Genomic DNA, 18,789 nt, shown 5'->3' with positions numbered 1-18,789 from the left:
AAAGCGTACTCGGGGCCCTTGGGTGGCTCAGTTGGGTTCAGCTCAGGTCACGATCTCGTGGTTTGTGAGTTCGAGCCCCGCATCAGGCTCTGTGCTGACAGCTCAGAGCCTGGAGCCTCCTTCAGATTCTGTGTCTCCTCCTCTCTCTGCCCCTCCCATGCTCATGCTCTGTCTCTCTCTGTCCTCAATAATACATAAACGTTAAAAAAAAAATTTTTTTTAAGAAGTAAAGCATACTCTATTCATATGATGGAACACAGAATGAATGACCTATGTGTGTCAACACGGGTAAGTCTCACTTACATAACATTGGGTTAAAAAGGCAAATCACGGCAGCGGGGGGCACCTGGGTGGCTCAGTCATTTAATCGCCTGACTTCATTCACTCAGGTCATGATCTCTCAGTTCATGGGTTCAAGCCCCGCGTCAGGCTCTGTGCTGGCAGCCCAGAGCCTGGAGCCTGCTTTGGATTCTGTGTCTCCCTTTCTCTGCCCCTTACCCACTCATGCTCTGTCTCTCTATCTCTCTCAAAAATAAATGAGCATTAAAAACAATTTTTTTAAAGGCAAATCATAGGGACGCTTGGGTGGCTCAGTTGGTTAAGTGTCCAACTCTTGATTTTGGCTCAGATCATGATCTCACAATGTGTGAGATCGAGCCCCATGTTGGGCTCTGTGCTGACGGCATGGAGCCTTCCTGGGATTCTCTTACCCTGTCTCTCTGCCCCTCCCCTGCTCACACACTCTCTCTCAAAATAAAAAAATCAAAAATTTTTTTAAAGGCAAATCATAGAACAGTCTATGCAGTCTTCCACCACTTATGCAAATTTAAAACCAGAACAGTATTCCATATTGTGCACACACACATATGCGTATAACAAAAGAGTAAGAATGCAGACAAAAAGGATACACACCAGCCTCAGAAGTGGTTGCCTCTGGAGGGGAAAAGAGGTGAATGGGATCAAGGAGGGGGCAAAGGGACCGCTGATGCTACGATTTTATTTCTTTTAAAAAATGTGTGATGCAGATACAGAAGATCGGTGTATGTTACATCTCAGTGGTATATACATACATATTGGTTCGGTTTCTCTGGTGAAATATTTCATCTTAAATAAAAGATGTTTAAACAAAACGCAGACGGTCTGACTGGAAACCCGCATGAACCCCGTGTCTGAGGGCCTCTGACGTTCCAGGCCTATGCAGGGTGCCCTGCTGGACCTTTTTTTACATCAAATCTTCCCCTCATTCCAAGAACAAGGCCTACGAACGTCATTTCACAAATAAGGAAACAGACCCAGAGGTGGCAGGCAACTTGCCCAGTGTCACACAGCTAGTGGGCAGAAAATCTCAGCTTCAGACTCTGGTGCCTCTGACCCCAAAGCCACGCTGTCTCCTCTACTTCTCACCACCTGCACAGACTGCCTCTCTCCATAAAATGTTACCAACTCAGACACCAAACGAAATGTGAGCCACCGGCTCAAGGGGGAGACATCAGAGCCTGACCTTGAATCTCGGGCCTGCAACCAACTGGCAGTGACCTTGGCTGAGCTCCTTTCCCTCTCCGAGCTTTACTCGCCCTCACTGCACAGTGCAAGCTGTGGGGTGGCTTCCCCAGCGGGGCCTCACATGCCCTTGTGCGCCTCATACTTGCTAATGTGCTTGTGGCACCTACACACTGCTGGGACCCTCACCGTCAGTCACATCGTAGAGGTCTGTGGCTTATCCCAGGCAATTAACAAAGTGACTCGGTTTCATTGCCGATTGAAACATTTCGGCTCCGCTTGCACCTTGATACGCGTGTGTCCTCAGAGGAAGGACTCCCCAGACATCGTCCCCAGTATTTTCCTTCTCTGCTCAAAATGGAGATAGACTCTCTGGAGTGGAGAACTCAGTAGAAGGAAGGGGACAGAGGCTGTGAAAGTCTTGGGGGAGACCGAGAGCAGGTGAGGCATTCAGACATCTTCCTGTGGCCCCCTCCTAGTTCTCTTGGTTGTAGTGTGTGACTCATCCCGCCAGTGCTGGGGTCACAGGCATTATGCTGAGAATTTAAAATACACTTTCCTAATTTCTTGCTCAAGAGCCCACCTCTCAGGCTCAGATTTAAGAGGGTTGAGCAAAATGGCATAGCTAGTGAGTGGCAGAGTTGAAAGCCCTCTTTCTGACTCCAAAAGCCCTGCTCATAACCATTACATCGTATTATTGTTGGGGGGAGGACGTTCCAAGTGAGGCCAAGGGAGAAGGAAGCAGCAGTGAGATCACTAAGGTCTCTAGAAGCCTTCTGAGTTGCCGGTCCTGCAGGTGTGGGAGCTATGGCAAGGTTCAGGCACCAGAGACATGATCATCTTTGTGGTTTAGAAAGTGGGCTCGGGTTGTAACCTGGCGGGAGGTTGTTACAGTATCCAGGCAGGAGGAGCTTGGGTGTGGCCAAGGATAATCACAGTTGAGAAGACAGACTTTCAGGGCCATTTGGAGTTTAATAAATATTGGATGGATGGATGGATGGACGGACGGATGGATGGTGGGATCTGGAAAGAGAGAATAGGGATCAAAGATGACTTCCAGAATAACCCATATTAACTAGCATGGTCTGCAAGGAGTCCCTGTGCTAGGCACCCTGACATCCTTTAAGACTCTTTCTTGCATGACTTTCCTAGTATTGACCTATGGGGAAAAGTTAGAGCTCAGACGCTGTAGGAAATCCCTCTGGAGTTATCCCCAGCCCCGAGGCTCAAGTCTAGTGACCACCCTCCTGTGGGGACCTGCAGGGCCCAGAGTGCATTTGAAGGAGATGCTGGGCAGTGGGAGGCAGGGCTGTTCAAACACAGATGCCGCCGGAGGTGGGGTACAATATGTACCAGCAAATATTGACCCTGCCCCTTTACCCAGGCCAGGCCCCCTCCAGACAATGCCAGGGTGCATCAGTGGCTCTGGGCCCTAGGCTGCAGGCCAAGGAATGTGGACTCCACAGCAATCTGTTTGCTCATCCCCCAGAGCTTGACATTCCCCAGCTCGACCACCCCCTGTGAGTGGCCCTGGGCCCCAGTACCAGCCAAGCCCCCCATTCGGGCTATTTGCACAGGGGCTGCTCTGCTTAGCTAATACTCATTAGAAAAGGCTTTTCTCTGCTGGGCGTGTTTCCAGGGTGGGAGGGGGAGCTCTCCTACCCACACTCCTTTACTTGCCCCACCCATGCTGGCTGCTTTTGGGAACCCATGGAAGAGGGGCTTTTCAACGTCAAGGAGAATATGAGAATGCAGCCAGGCCTCTGCAGAGGTATCAGTCCCCATCACCCTCATTTTAGAGACAACCAAGAAAAATACACTTGGAGTCATTCAGTTTGGGGGTGAGTATCATGGTTGTTAAGAGCTTTTGAGTCAGACCTCGGGAAGGTGAAGTTGGACAAATTACTCATCCTCACCACCCCACCACCTCCCCCTGCCCCACCTCCCCACCTGCCGGGTAGAGACAACAGCAGCGAGATCGAGAGACCTAATGTCTAGTAAGTGCCTGGAACATAGCTGGTGTTCGATGAGCAGATGCGGGTTGACTCAGTGGGAGCCTGCCAGGGGCAGTCACAGTGTGCTGGAGAGTTTGCTGATTCTGCCCTGAGCTGAAGTTCCCAGAGAGTTCTGGCTGACCTGTCTGGCAATGGCGGCCTTTGTAGGCTGCAGGGATGGTTCAGATCCTTGGCCCTGAGTGGCCACACAAGGCCTGTTTCCAGCTTTCTCCAGCTCCCATCATTCAAAGGGGATCATGAAAATGAATCTTGTAGTGAGTGGGGAGGCGGGGAGAGACCAAATCTCAATTCTGTTCATGGTCAGTTCTGTGACTGTGGCCTGGAATTTTGGTCTCCAGCAGCAACAAAGGTGGCCTGGCTTGAGAGTCCTTATGAGTGGGGCTCCTCGAGGCAGGGAGCCCCCAGGCCTCCCCAAGCAGCTCTGCCCTCATCACCTCCCTTGCTCCTCTCTGGGCCCAGTTTTAGTTCCAGAGCACCCGAGATTTCTTGGGAGCTCAGCCGTGCCAGCGGCCACCGTTGCGGCTTGTGGGTGTTTGGGTTTGGGGTTATTTTTTGGACAGTTTCTGCCTTTCTGTTTTGCTTTCTCAGCTTAGCCCTTAGCAAAGAGCTCTGAAAGGGCCCTTGCCATCTTCCCCTGCTTTGGCTTGTGCTGGTTTCTGGATGCTCCTTTGTCATTTCAAGGACCTACTATGTGAATCACGTTGATTAAGTGCACAGATTCTGGAGCCACATGGCATGGGTTCACATCCCACCTCTGGCATATATTAGCTGAGTTATCTTAGGATACTCACTTCTCTGAGCCTCAGTCTCCTCATCAGTAAAATGGAAATACTATTAGTAGGGTCAGTGGAAGGATTTAAGAAAGTGATGCATGTGGGATGATTTGCTTGTGTCTAGAACTTAATTCAGCAGCTGTGAGATACATGTACACACACACACACACACACACACACACTGTCATCTCATTTAATTTTCATCTTGGACCTGTGAGGAGGAGATTCTCACTCTTGTTGTAGTTGGTGACACTGATTTCACTGCCCGAGCTCACTCACCTGGCAGGTCACAGGAAGGACTTGAACAGAAGCCTCCAACTCTAGAAAACTATCTGATCCTTCTTCAGCTTGAGTGTAACTCAAAGGAAGATTTCTTGCTGAACATAACGTCAAAACTCTCTCTCCCTCCCCCCTTTCCCCTTCTTTTCTTGTCTCTCTGCCCAACCCCAACCTATGACTCAACGCTGCAGATCCTAAATGAAGTTTTTTGGTGACCTGAACCTAGGAGTTGGGGAAATGAACTTGGCAGAGGGAGCACAATCCTCTGGGATGCTGGGAATGATGAAAGCATGCCCCTTAGACTCAGCCACCCAAGAGTCAGGGGAGCTGACGTATCGGTATTCCTGTTCTTGTCTGTCATTGGTCCAGAGGGAATATTCATCCCCAGCACTGGCCTGCTCAGGCAGAGTGGGATCTCATGCTTACAGAAGGCCTCAGGCAAAGGAACGCAGGAGCTGGCAGTTGGAAGTTGATTGGGAGTGTTTAAGGGGAGGGGACATGGGCAGGGCAGGGGCAGTGTTGAGGAAGCATCCTGGACATCCATCTGTCACTGCACACATGGTTCTGGACTGTGATCGTCTGTTTCCGGCTGTCCCCTCCAGCTCCTTAGGGCAGATCTCATTCGTCACAACACAGGGCTCACAGGTACATTGAATGGATGAATCTAGATTCTTAGACTACTACTCTTTCAGGGCAGAGGGAGGCCTTTGGATCATTTTGGCCCACCTTCCATATGACGTGTGGGTCCTTTCCTCATATGATGTGCAGAAGCTTTCCTACCACCTCTCTTAGCAAACCCAGCACTGCTGGGGACAGCCTGCCCCATCATGAGACAGCTTTGACTATGAGAAAGGACTTCACTGTCATCTGTGGCCACTGATTCTGTGTCCAGGCTTTGTCCCTGCCCTGGGTGAGAGGGCCTGGGCCAGAGAAGTCTGCAGTATCCTCTGAGGACTTGTGGCTGGTGGAAGATTCCCTCAGAAGGCACACCTCTTGTGCTGTACCCTAATGACACAGTTGTCTGTGTCCAGCTGTCTCCTTGCTGAGGGTGGGAAATAGATTTTCTTCTGCATACACAAGTAGCTCAAAGACCCAGGGAGGAGGAATTTGATCTGGGGTGAGTGCCTTCGTTTTGCAATTCTCCTGTGAGTCTGTGGGCCAGTGCTGGCTGGGTCTGCAGCTTCTTCTGGAAGGAACAGGCCTGTGAAACCCTCGGTTGTGCCAAATGTCCCATCAGGGGATTCTGCTTTTGGCCACAGTGGGTGGGGACTGAGCAAGAAAGCGGTTGTGTAACCCCGGGTGCTGACCGCAGCTGTAACAAAGGCAAAAGCGCTGGGTGGGGGCCGAGTTTGCCTTCAGAGGCCAGCATGCCCTGTGCTCCCTCCCCTCCCCCGGCTTCCAGAGCAGCCCCATCCATCCCATCACCCAGCAAACCGACCTCAGAAGCTCACACATGGTTCAACAAAACAGCAAAGAGTCAACACCCCTGCCGCCTGCCAGGCCGGGAGCCAGGCAATGGAGCTATCGAGGCAAAGATGCGATTTCTGTCATCTCAGAGTTCTAGCTATCCGGGGCTTTGAGAGGTGCCTATTGTCAGTAAGGAAGAATCAGATACGTGGATGCAAGTCTCATCTTGGTAAATCTTGGGCACACCACTGCCTTAGTCAGCTTGGGCTGCCGTAACAAATATCACTGACTGGGAGCCTCACCAACATTCACTCTGCACAGTTCTGGAGGCCGGGGGTCTGAGGCCAATGTACCCGCAGGGCTGGCCTCCTCCATGGCCTGTCTTTTGGCTCACAGATCCTCTTGCTCACTCTGTGCATGAAGGCCCAGTGCCTGTGTCTCCTAATCTCTTCCTGTGAGGACACCAGTCAAATTGGACTAGGGTCCACTCTAAAAGCGTCATTTTAGCTTAATTGCTCCTTTAAAGCCCTATCTCCAAATATAGTCCCATTCCGAGGTTCTGGGTTAGAGCGTCAGCGTATCAGGTTGAAGGGGTTGGTCGTGTGACCAACTGCTCTGCTCAAATTTCTCATCTGTAACCCAGCCCGAAGGCTGCTGTGGAGCTCGGGTTAGGCAACGTGCATGCACCCCAGAACCACCACGCAGGTGTGAAGGGATGTTAATTGTGGACTCAGACGGACCAAGGCAACTGGAGCATCTCGGGAAGCCATAGAGGAGATGTCTGGGGGGCATGTGACTCTCTGAGAAGACAGACGATCTCTCCCTTCCCTTTTCTCCTGGGGCACATGGTCACGAGCTAGGCCCGTGGGCCCGGCTGTGACGGGCATGATTTATCATGATTCTCTGCTGCAGAGGAGGTGTGGGCGGCTGGGAAATCACGTCGGGAGGAAGCAGGTGGCCCGGACTCACCTTCCCTCCTTGTCCAGGTCACTCTGCCGGCATTCCGGGAATACTTGTGGGCCCTCAGTTTCCTCGTTTCTGTCACGGGCCCTCAGTTTCCTCGTTTCTGTCACGGGCAAGAGAATTGAACCTAGAAGCTCTCAGAGTTGTGCAAGCCTGGGTGCTGACCGCAGTTTGTAACAAAGGCAAAACCACGGGCTGGGAGCCAGCTTTGTTTGCCGGGGCCAGGCTTGGCTGACTCTTCTCTGGTATTATGACCGTGACTCTAGATTCTTGGATTCTCTAAGGGCCTGTGACCAAGGTCCAGTCCTGCCCACTCGAAATAGCCTGAGCCCTGACCTTGGTCGCAGCCTGAGTACAGACCCTGCTTAGAGCCTGAATCCTGACCCTGGTCACAGACTGGAGTATGGACCTCATACTGCATGCCACTTGCATTATGGGAATCACACCTAAAATGTGGGGTAATATGTGGATCCCCTTCTCCTCAGCACTCCATCTCCCACTGAGGGGCTCATTTAGTTAACATTTCTGGTGGGGCCCTCATCAGAGAAGAGACGGCCCCAGCCCACTCTGCCCCTTTGTGTTTCATCTGAAGGCTGGGGGGCCTGGGGCTGGGGGAGGCCATCTTCCCCTGTCTTGCTTCCTTTGGGTGCAGCAGAGGCTAGGCAGGGTTGGAGCAGTGCAGCCTTGAGAGATATGTTGCTCAGAAGAGTTTGTCCCAAGCTCCAGGGCCCTCAGGTAGCTGGAATTTATGGTGTCAGCCCCACCCCATGTCATTAATAAAGGAAAATTAGCCCTCTCTGGGTGAGGACATTTTTCACTGGAGTCTGAGGGCTGTAATGAGGCGCTATCAAAGCCCCAACGTGCCATATGAATTTTATATGCCCTGTTTCCTACAAGTTCTGAACAGCTCGGCCGATTTATAAGGTAATGATTTTTCCATCCATAATTTCTTTCGTATGATTTTTGTAATGTAGACATTTCCCCCTCCTGGCTGGGCTGTGCACAGCGTGGTCAAGTAGATTAAGGCAAGGCAGGGAGGGAGAACTTTCCTCTGTAGCTCAGATCAGTGTGCAAGGGCCACGCGGCACTGTAGTGGCCATGAGGGAATCCTGAAATCTGTCCCACGTCGGGTGCTGACTCCTGGCAGCCACCTTGAGCAAGTGATGTCCTCCCTCTGGGCCTTCGTTTCCCCATCTTTCCAGTGAGAGGGCACTATTCAGACAATCTACAGAATGACGTCAAGAACAATTGCGTTCATCGCAGCCCCGCGCTTCTCTTGTGCAGACCTACCCTGTGTCAGGCACTGTGCTGGGCACTGCAGGCGTGAAGATGAATTCAGTACCGGCCCTCCCTCCAAGAGGAGCTGACTGAAAGTGGTTGCATGTTTTGAGAACATAGAAGTGACTGGTCCTCTCAGAGGGCAGCACGGAAGGCTTCACAGGGGAAGCGCTTACAAAGAGCACTGTGAAGGAGAAATCATTTTGCCTGGCCAGGAAAGACCCACTTCAGACTTTGTCAGTGGAGGTGATGTCCCCTTCAACTCCATCTGGGTCCTTGGCAATGCGCCCAGCTTCCCTGAATGCAAGACCACCTTCAAGGTCCCCCAAGACACTCCAGGGGAGCTGGCTCCAGGAACAGTCCTTTCCTTTCTCCCTTCCAAGGCCAACGCCTCCTCTCCAGCTGCTCCAGTGGGGAGGAGGTGGGAGCAGAAACACCTGGGAGGAGCCCCTGCACACCCATAAATCTGTCCCTCTCTATCCTTTGATGTGGACACTCCTATCTCCCTAGGATCACTGCCCGGGAGGTAGCTATTGAACTGAGGGTCAGAGGGCACCCAGCCCTCATTTTTGAGTGAGTGTGTGCTTTAACCTCACCTGGCCTGCATTATGTTAAGCCAGAATGTCTTACAGGATGTGGATCACGCCTGTCCGGGCGGGTGCTGCAGCCCCGTATGGTCAACCATTATCCACGTACCAGCCCCGCAGTGGTTTGAACTGTCAGAAACTCGGCAAGTCCTCCAGACGCTTGCTCTGTAGGACTTAGTGAGCCCCAGCAGGGATTATTTTCCTTTGTTCCCTGACTTGAGCAGCCATGCGGGTGTCCCTGAGACCCAGCCTCCATACGTCATGAGCCTCACTCCCTGTCTCGCTCACCTCCCAGACGCCTCAGAGGTCAGGGCGGTCACCGATTCTTTGACCAGGAGAGGAGACCAAGCCCAGAGCAGTTGCATGCCCTGGTGTGCAGCAGATCGGAGAGACAGGACAGAACTCAGGCCTCCCAATACTTGCACGGGCACACGCCCTTTCTGCCAGGTCGGTTCCTTCTCATGGCCCAGGTGCAGCTGACCGCCCCCCCTCACATGTGAGCCGGACTCACAGCAGCCGGGCAAGCATCGGCAAACCCAGAGGAGAGCATGATGGAAACGGTGATGGAGCGGCTCTTGGCACGCCTCTTTCTCACTTCTCAGAAGTTGGTACGTTTGCCTTGGAAAGAAAAGCCACTTTAACTTTCCTGTAATAAAGTTTTCTAATTAACTGGAAAGGGAAGCATGCTGAAGGTATTAACCACATCTTAACTATATGCTTGCTTTCTTTCTTTCTTTCTTTCTTTCTTTCTTTCTTTCTTTCTTTCTTTCTTTCTCTTTCTGCCCCTGCATCGAGAGCCTTTAGGAGTCTTTGCACAGCAGCTGTTAAAGTATTGCCAGAAAGTCAGACATGGGACATGCATAGTGCCTGGTCAGTCACCCAGACCACCCCCCCTTTGCAAATGCGTGACGACAGGTGCACCCCTCCATCCCTGATGTGCCCAGTGTGCAGGTCAGCCCTGGAGAAAGGAGCCCCCGCCCCCATGTGAGTCCAGGACGGAGATTAGCATCCACTAAGCACTTACTATGTCCCGGGCATCATTCTGGGGACTTCCAAGTTCAATAAAACATGTTCATTTCCCTGGAGAAGCCCACAGTTTAATGGAGGCTAAACACATTAGGAGGAAATTACTCAGATTATAAAAGTATATTCCACACCACAAAAAGAATATAACAATTTCTCAGCAGCCACACCCCCTCAGGCCACGTACTCCTATACTTTATACCCCAAGCCCCTAAAGATAGACTTTAAACACCCACTCAGACAATGAATTTGCTACACATTCTCCTGGGAAAGGATAGTACTTTATTACTATTAGTATTGTTAATTATTCTCCTTGCCGTTAGCAGGTGCTGGAGTCAGACTTCTTTGGTCCGTGTTCAAACTCCACCATTTACTAGCTGGGTGACCGTGGGCAAATTACATTACCTCTCTGTGCCTCAGCCTCCCAGTATGAAAAAGGAGAATAACAGTGCCTGTATTATAGATCATTTAGCAGAGGTCATGCCTAAGGAGCATTTAACCCAGTGCCAGACACTTAGTGAGAACAAAATAATTGCTCACTGTTGTTGTAATCCTAATATTAAAGAAGAGGAAGTTGAGGCTTAGGAAAGTAAAATATGCGAAGGGAAGTTTAGACCAGAGACCAAAATCCTAACCATGATGCCAGACTGTTATCAGTCACTAGCACGCTAACGGACAGGGCACTTTCCCTCACCCGCAATGACAACTCCATCTTGATGGGAAGGGGAGCCTTCCTCACAGGCATCGGAACACGGTGGGCAAAGCTGGTCACAATGTGCACCTGGTCAGTGCCTGGAGATTGACGGATGGGGACAGAGAGGCTGAGCAAGTACCCTGCAAGATGGATCGTCACCACCCTGCAAGATGCCTCCCATCTCACAAGATGCCACCGGTTGGTGACTAGTGCCAGGATCTCCTGCCCTGGAGGAGAGACCTGACCAGGTGCATCTCTGGCTTGCTCAAAGAGCCACAAATCTTGCATTCTGGGGTCTCATCAGTCTGTGACTCAGCAACCTGGGGGTCTTTGATTCTGAGTGTTTGAGTCAAGGGGCGCAAGCTTCTGTGAGTGTCCCAGTGTAGAGTACACTCCAGTCCCGGGCCTTTGCTCGCGCTGCTTCCACCGCCTGGAACGCCTTTATCCCTGGATCCCGCCTCTTGAAATCTTATCCTTGTAGGCATGGCAGGAGCAGATGTTCCAGAATCCACCATCCCCTCCTTGGCGCTCACGTTGCATTATGCTCCAGACTCTTAGGAAGTACTAAGTTCATTCTGCTGCACCCTAGGAGCAGACTTTCAGCCCATCTTTCATGTCTGGCTGGAGGGCAAGGATGAACTTGGGCACACCTGGGTTCTAAGTGCTCAGCACAGGGCCAGGCCCGGTCGATGTTTGTGATGCTGACATGGGTTTGAGTTGGAAGGTCGGGCAGTGTCTGGGCAGTGGGAGAAACACATCATGATGATATGAGCACAGACACAAAAGATGGACTTCTCCCACCTCCCGCCTGGGACGCCAGCCTGCCCTGGACCGGTCCCAAGTCATATGGACCTTGTCTAAGAAAAGAGCCACCCTCCCGCCCCACCACTGAGCAGGCGTGGGCACACACAACTCCTGTGGGCTCTGGGAGAAAGAGGCCCATTCAAAGGGTAGCCTATAAAACCTCTTAGCTCGCACTCAGAGGCTTATATCACCCTTAAAAGTGTGGTCAGCACGGTGTTATTGCTCTGCGGCTGCAGGGACGGCGACATGATTTACCTGCGTAATTAACTGGTTGCTGCACCCAAACTCTAAGCAAACACAGTGCACTTGGCTAAAATTACCTGCTTCCGAGCTCCCGCTTTTCGTTGAGGGGTTCAAAGGCATTCCAGGAGCTAGTGCTGAAGTCGGCTTCTATTGGGGCTTTCTTCCCCAGGTTATGGGCCTGGGGCTGGGAGCCCATCAGAGAGATTCAACAACTCTGGCCATTCCATTTCCAAAGAGACCCATTCTGAGTTAGCACCTCAGGAGAGGGAGGTAAATGATCTTGTGTCGCGTTCCCTCTGCTTTCAGGTCCCATGCACACCTCATCTGTCTTCTCCTGCGAGGGTCTCTAATTTTCAGCAGCTTTTGACTAAGTTGGTAATTTCTTCTTCTTGCAAAAAATGTCTGTGAGAATTTCAGGCCACCCTCTCTCTGCCTCCTGCCTGCCTGGCCACTCCTTTACAGCCGCCCGGCTGGCTCCTCCTTGTGTCCCTGACCCTTAAGCACCGAGGCCTGTGGGGCTCCTTCCTCAGACCTGTCCCTTCTCCCTCCTCCCTCATCGTCAAAGCCACCTCCCAGAGGTCTGCCTCAGCCCTGGACTTCCCTCCTGAGTCCCAGACGGTTGTGTTCATTTGTGTCCTGACATCTCCATCTGCTTGTCTAGCAGGTGCCTCAAAATTAGCAGACCCCAAACCAAACCCCGAGTCATCCCTACCCCCGAACCTGCTCCTCCCCTGGTCTTCTCTGACTCAGAAGATGGAGCCTCCGTCTGATAGCTGCTCAGGCCCCGGCAACTGGCCTCACTCCCGGCTCCTCTTTTCCCTCATACCCTACATCCAGTTGGCCAGCACGTCCTACTGGCTCTACCTCCGTGGTGGATCCAGAGCGTCGCCGTCTCTCCTCTGCCTCCCTGGCCCCAAACCCACCTCCTCGCCCACCATCCTCACCCACCATCACCGAGGTGACCTCACTCCCCGGATCCCTCCTTCTGCCTTTGTCCCTTTGCATTCTCTCCTCCACACAGCAGAGTCTGCTTCTAAAAGGCAAGTCAGGGTGTGCCTGACTTCGGCTCAAGTCGTGATGTTGCGGTTCATGAGTTTGAGCCCCGCGCCGGGCTTGCTGATGTCAGCACAAAGCTCACTTAGTATCCTCTGTCCCCCTCTCTCTGCCCCTCTTCTGCTCGTGTTCTCCCTCCCTCTCATGCTCTCTATCTCTCTCTCTCTCTCTCAAAAATAAAATAAAACATTAAAAAATAAAAATAAACATTAAAAAAGAATTAAAGGGCAAGTCAGGTCTTACCAGTCCTGGCTTAAAATCCTCCATGGCTTCCTCCTCACTCTGAGGAAAAGCCAGTGTCCTCACGGTGGCCTGTAATGACTCCCCATCCCCACCCTGTTCCCATGTTGACCTCACCTGGTGCCTTCTCCTCCTTCACCCCTTTTGCTGCAGGCTGGCCTCCTGGCTGTTCCTCAGCCATGCCAGCCATGTTCCTTCCTCCTGTTGGAGACCCTGCTTGTCTCCAGTGTTCTCCAGGTCTCCCCCACGGCTGCTCTCAAACCACCTTCAGGTCTATGCCTAGTGTCTCCGTCTTGGGGAAGCCTTCCCTAACCACACTACATAAAATGTACACCCTGTGCATGCCCTCCTGATTTCCCTTACCCTGCCTCGTGTTTCTCCATAGTGGTGATCACCACCCAGCGTACGAATATGTTTACTTGTCAATTCCTGTCTGTTCCGCTAGAACGTAATCTCAACATGCCAGAGAGTTTGTTTTGTTCACTGCTGTATCCTTGGAATCTGAAACAATTTCTGAATGGAGTAGACACATGCATATGAATGAATCATCCAGTTCACCATTTGGTAAGGGTTGCAGAGAAAGAAAATGAAGCTCGGGGAAGTAAACCACTTGCCTGGGTTTGCACAGCTAGCGAGCAGCCATCATGGGACCCAAACCCAGCTCTGGTCGCTGTGTCCTGTCACAGAACGTGCTCTTTCTTTTTTTTGGTAGAGTTTGGTCTTCCAAACCGTGTCACTTGGAAGCTTTACCAAGGTCTGGTGCTGAAGGAGGAAGGGAAGACATCAGTAGGTAGGGCCAGTCCCCTCCCTCTGGGAGGTCACAGCCCCAGTCAGGGACCAGGCAGCGTGAGAAATCAAAGCAGGAGGTTGGGGATTGCTCTGTGGAGGGTGGCCAACGTTTAGAGGCAGCCTGAGGATATATGATGCCCGGAGACAGAGCTTCCTGACAGGTGAGCCAAACTATGAGCCCTAAGCCCTCAGGTGATTGCCCAAGGTCAGGGGTGACCAGAACTCCTGCCTTTCCTCCCAGTGTGCCCAATGTCATCATTTCCATCTGAGTCTAGAGGGAAGAGGCCTGAAAAGGGAACCCAGTGTCAAATAGCTGCATCGTACCAAGGACTTTCTACAAGTTTTTCGTTTAAATTTTTACCACACCCACTTTGTTATCAAGATAACAAGGCAGAAGAGAAAGTGGGGTAGGCCCTGCAGGGGCTGTTCACAAAGACTAGCTCAGCTTGGGTCCTTAGCTCTGGGGAACCTCTCCCCTCTTCTCACCCTTCCCCAAGCTGAGGTAGTTGCCCCCTGGCCCGTGCCTCCCGTGGCCCCTCTGCCCTCTTTTCCCTCTGGGCTGTGGACTCCTTTGGACAGGGTGCTCCAAGGCAGGTACAGCTCCATCCCTCCATCCCTGCGTGGCACCTCTCAGATCCTGGCAAGCAGTATCCGAGATACCGAGGGAGGGAGGGAATGAATGAGCGCATGGAGACCCGGTGGTTTATGTGACTAGTGCAAAGTTACCCACCAGGTAGGTGACCCTTCTGGGCTTCAGAGTCGAGCCTGGGCACTCCTGCAGTGTCCAGTCAGACAGGGGTCTTGTCTTGTTGCTACAGCATCTGGATGTGTGTGTGGGCCTGGGCCTACCTTGGGAGATGAGAGAGGTGAGGCAGATTGCTGTGGGATTCCAGTGAGAAAGAACCCCAAAAGCCCCCATGTCAAACCCAGTATGCTTGTTCTGCTCTCATTTGCATCTGGCAGCCCGGGGATCGCAAGGCCTCGGAAGGTTTTCTGGATTTGAGAAGATGAGATTAGGAGGTGGTCCATAGCCACAGAGCTAGAGGGAGATCTCCATCCTTACAGTGGAACACTGATTTTTTTTCTCTGCTTCATAATCCCAGATAAATGACATCGAGCCCCAAGTTGATTCCTCCTCACCGGGCCCTGATTCAGGCAGAAGCTCAGGACTGCCAACTGGGAGTTTGGAGCTCGTAACTCAACTGTGGGCAGGGGCTGGGGGGCCTGATTCCAATTAAAGATGTCAAATGTATTTATGGATTATGCAATCAACAGGTATGCAGCAGCCTCGATAGCCGACCGGGCCACCCTGGAGATAGGCCTGTAATTAATTAATCCCAGTGGGCCTGCCAAATTCTGTTTCAAACATGAGTGCTCCAGGGGATGTTGGGGACCGAATCTGAGGCCTGCTTTAGTTCCTGCTTCGCTTCAGGGAGGGCCAAGGAGCTGGGTTGTGGGTTCTGTCTGAGCAGAGAAAAAATATGAGACTCAGGGGATCTGGGTTTGAATCATGGCTCTGCCACTTACCGGCTTGACTGGTGTGACCTCGAACATGTTACTGAAACTGTCGGAGTCTAGTCTCTGCTTCTGAAAAGGACAGCCCCAGCATGGGCCTGCTCAACCTTCTCATTCGCGACATGGATGTGCGCCCACAGATAGGCAAAGCAGCCACTCCCCATAAGGAATAACTGCTATGGAAAGCACATGCCCATCCTAAAATAGCTCTGAGCCTCACTTTACTCATCTGTGAAATGGACTTGCCAACCCTGCCCTCTGGTCTCTCTTTGGCCCTTTGAATTCTAACCAGCTGACAGAGAGTCAAACAAGATTCTCAGCAAACATGGGCTCTGGCCAGGTCCTCAGTTGCACCCCAGGGCCCAGAACTGAATTCAAGGAGATAAATCCCTCCAGGAACCCACAGCGCATGGGGGGATGCCCACACCCACTGGGATTTACAGGAACGGGGGCAGCAGTGATGGCAGTAAGCTTGGCCATCGCTGGAGGGCCAGACGCTGCGCTGCCTGCTGCCCACGGTTGGCTCAGCATCCTCGCCTTTACCAGGTAGATGGGGCCTCCGCCTCCCAGCTCACGGTCCCAGAGAGGTCAGGGTGCAGCAGATGGCAAGCACGTGGTCCTCTGACTCTATCGTATAAGGTGTCGCATTGCTGGCATGTTGCAGTAGTGGGACAGGTAGCCGCTGCCAGCATTAGCCGGGTCACCGAGCATTTCACGTGGGAGCTGAGCCTGTTCCGGAGCTGGTGGGTTTGAACCCCTTAGTTCCTCCCTCTTCCCTTCCCCTCTGAGGTGTAATTTGCACTGGATAAAATTCCCTCTGGCTGCAGGCTGGAGCATGGACTGTAGGGATCCAGCGAGCAGGTCGATGGGCCGGGTCAGGTGGAAGACAATGAGGTCTTGAGGCAGGTGCTGCCAGCTTGGGAAAGAGAAGGCCATGGCATCCGGAGATATGTAAGAGGCCTGCGTGGCTTGACCAGGAGACTGGTTGGATGAACACGTGCATATGTGTGCGTGTGTGTGCGAGCCTGCACGTTGTATGTGTGTGTGTTGGTGTGTGTGTATATTGTGTGTGTGCACGCATGCGTGAGTATAAGCGTGTGTGCACGCATGAGCGTGTGTCTGCACACACGAGTGTGTGTATGTGCATGAGTGTGAAGTAGGGAACAAGGAGACAGGACTACGAGAGAAGCCAGACTCCTGGCACATGAGGAGGATGGTCCAGATTAAGGCTGATCCTGTGTGTCCCCTGCCCGTCCCTGCAATCGGTCATGGCTGTGTCTGCCAGAGCCCCACGCTTTAGGCAGCAGGCTCTTTGGGAACAGAGTCTGTGGTGGGGTTGTGACCTCTTGGGTACACCTACAACATTGTGTAGCATGTCCTGTCATAAGAATGCTTTGCACCCATGATCTGACCTGACCCCCGTTCTGCAGGGCCTGAGGCCCAGAGCCACCTCCTCATGACAGAGGGCAAAGCAGGCCTGACTGTGTGTGTGCCCCGCCCACATCCCCCACACATGAGTGTCAGGGGCTGACAGAAACCTGCCAGGCAGCAGGCTGCGTGCCCTTCCAGCTCTGGCCGGCTTGCCATCCCTGTTTCCTTTTGGGAATACTTGGGGACCAGTCTTGATGCTCTGCCTGAAACACTAATTCCTGTGTCTCCTTCCCACGCACTTGGTCAGGGCCCTGATGCACTGAATCTGCTACATGGCCCTCTGTTAGTCCTTTGTCCTCCCAGGCCTCTGTCCCCATCTGGTTGCACCAGACGAGTTCCTGCCAGCGCTGGTGGCTTGTGGTTTATGCTACATCTCTTTAGTAGTGCCACCGAAGGGATTTAGTCTTCCCCAGGGGATAACTTGGGGGTGAATAACTAAACCTGCCAGCTGTGACCCTAACTGACCCTAGAAAGCATCATTCAAAGCAGGACCAGGACACAGGAGGTCCGGAGAGGTGAATGGAATCCCCAAGGCCACCTAGGGAGCTGTGGGTACCCAGCGCCTCAGAGAGCCAGCAGGCACCCCAGAGATGGTCTGTGGCCCCGCTGCTTAGGGGTATGAACTCCACTGCCCCCTCCAGAGATAGAGTGCTCACTCCTCCTCGGGAAGCTTCCCTCAAAGGCCTCAGCCTTCCTCACATGTCCCATCACCCAAGCAAGACAACTGACACTCTTTCTTGCTAGAATGTCTCCAGGTCCCTGGGTGAATGACCTCTAGGAAGGTTGCCCTGGCTCAGAATCTAGCCATGGGTGTCTGATAAGCGAGTGTCCCCAGCAGGGTGAGAAGGGAGGATAAAGGCCAAATCTGATTGCAAGCAAACTGCACCCTCTTCTCTCTCATGCTGCTTTCCCCTGGTGTTACTTTCATTGAAGCTGATTGCTTTCCTGAAATTTAATCCCAAATTGTGAACTAGCCCTAAGTTAAGCAAAGTCCGGGGCTCTGCTGCCCTCCCAGGCATATGTCCCACCTTGAGAGGCCAAGTGGGTTCTGGTTAAGAACATGATCTTTGCCCCCAGACTGCGTGAATGCCATTCCTGGCTTGACTCTCATTCTGTGACTTGAGCCTATTATTTAATTTCTCTGTGCCTCAGTTTCCTCATGGGATGAATCAGGGATGGTATTAGTATCTGTCTCATAGGGCTGTTGTGAGTGTTAAATTAGGAAGCCCATGGAAAGAGCCTGGAAGGGCCTGGCTCTTGGTGAGCAATGCGATTCCTACTTCCCTACTCACTGGCCTGCAGTATGAGTCTTGGGCAATAATTGCTCTCTGGATTGTTTTCACTCCTCGCTCTTAGACCTTTCAGAAGGACTCTCAAGCCATGGAAGTTGTGTTGCACAGAAGCCCAGTTAGCTTCTCTCCAGGCTCTGCAGATGGCCCAAGTGATACAGTCAACCAGGAGGTAGGTCCAAGGCTCAGGGCTTGGCTTCCATCATGAGGAAGCTCTTGGGGACTTGTACAAGAGCAGTGACAGGGGAGGAAGATACAGTGGCCTGGGCAGGACAGGGAAGGAGAGGAGTGGAGACTGTCAGGAAGGTTGGCTGTGGAGGAGAAGTAGGTGGTACAGGGCTGAAGAAGGCTGTGGTGGTCCCTTTAAGAGATTTTAAACTGGCTTGGTCACCCTTGAATCCCAAACATCTTTCAGGGCCAAGAACCCATTCTTAGCAAGATGTCCTAATGTGGGAAAAACGCAAATCCCACCCGTCTTGGTGCTGGGGTCATGACATTTCCTGCTAAGAAGTCCACTGTACTGTGGGCCTGGCCATGGACTCCCAGAGCCCAGCAGGGGACAGAGATGGATCCCACCAGCAACTTTTTCTCTAGTTCCAGTCCTGGCCTCCTGAACCCCAAGGCCCCTCCCCTGTGGTGTGAACTTTCACAAGATCTTAGCCTTCCATCTGGATGACAAAAGAGATAGCAAACTTCAGTTCGGTTTAACAAACACTCCATCTACTGGACAGCTACTCTACACTAGGCCCCAGGGACCCAGAAATGATTAAAAGTGCGTCTCTGCCCTTGGGTTGCTCACAGTTCAGAATAATCACCAACATTTATTGGATACTTACTGTATGCCAGGTACTCTGATGAATAGGGACAACACATATGGCCCCATTTAATTCCACATAAACAGTTGTT

The 18,789-nt window shown here is 52.3% G+C and overlaps 1 protein-coding gene and 1 long non-coding RNA gene across 2 annotated transcripts in view; one reads left to right on the top strand and one right to left on the bottom strand.

Annotated features, from left to right (window-relative positions):
- The window catches only part of TRABD2B (TraB domain containing 2B), a 217,925-nt gene that overhangs the window by 126,685 nt on the left and 72,451 nt on the right, over positions 1 to 18,789 (top strand). The window lies entirely within an intron of this gene.
- Positions 10,088 to 12,715, bottom strand: LOC122480479. Its single transcript, XR_006296579.1, has 2 exons — positions 11,644 to 12,715; positions 10,088 to 11,255 (listed from the first exon to the last, which is right to left on the bottom strand). It is a non-coding gene; the product is annotated as an uncharacterized LOC122480479 (long non-coding RNA).

This window comes from Prionailurus bengalensis, chromosome C1 (genome assembly GCF_016509475.1).
Source record: "Prionailurus bengalensis isolate Pbe53 chromosome C1, Fcat_Pben_1.1_paternal_pri, whole genome shotgun sequence".
Lineage (NCBI taxonomy): Eukaryota > Metazoa > Chordata > Mammalia > Carnivora > Felidae > Prionailurus > Prionailurus bengalensis.
This window is presented reverse-complemented; position numbering and strand designations above follow the sequence as displayed.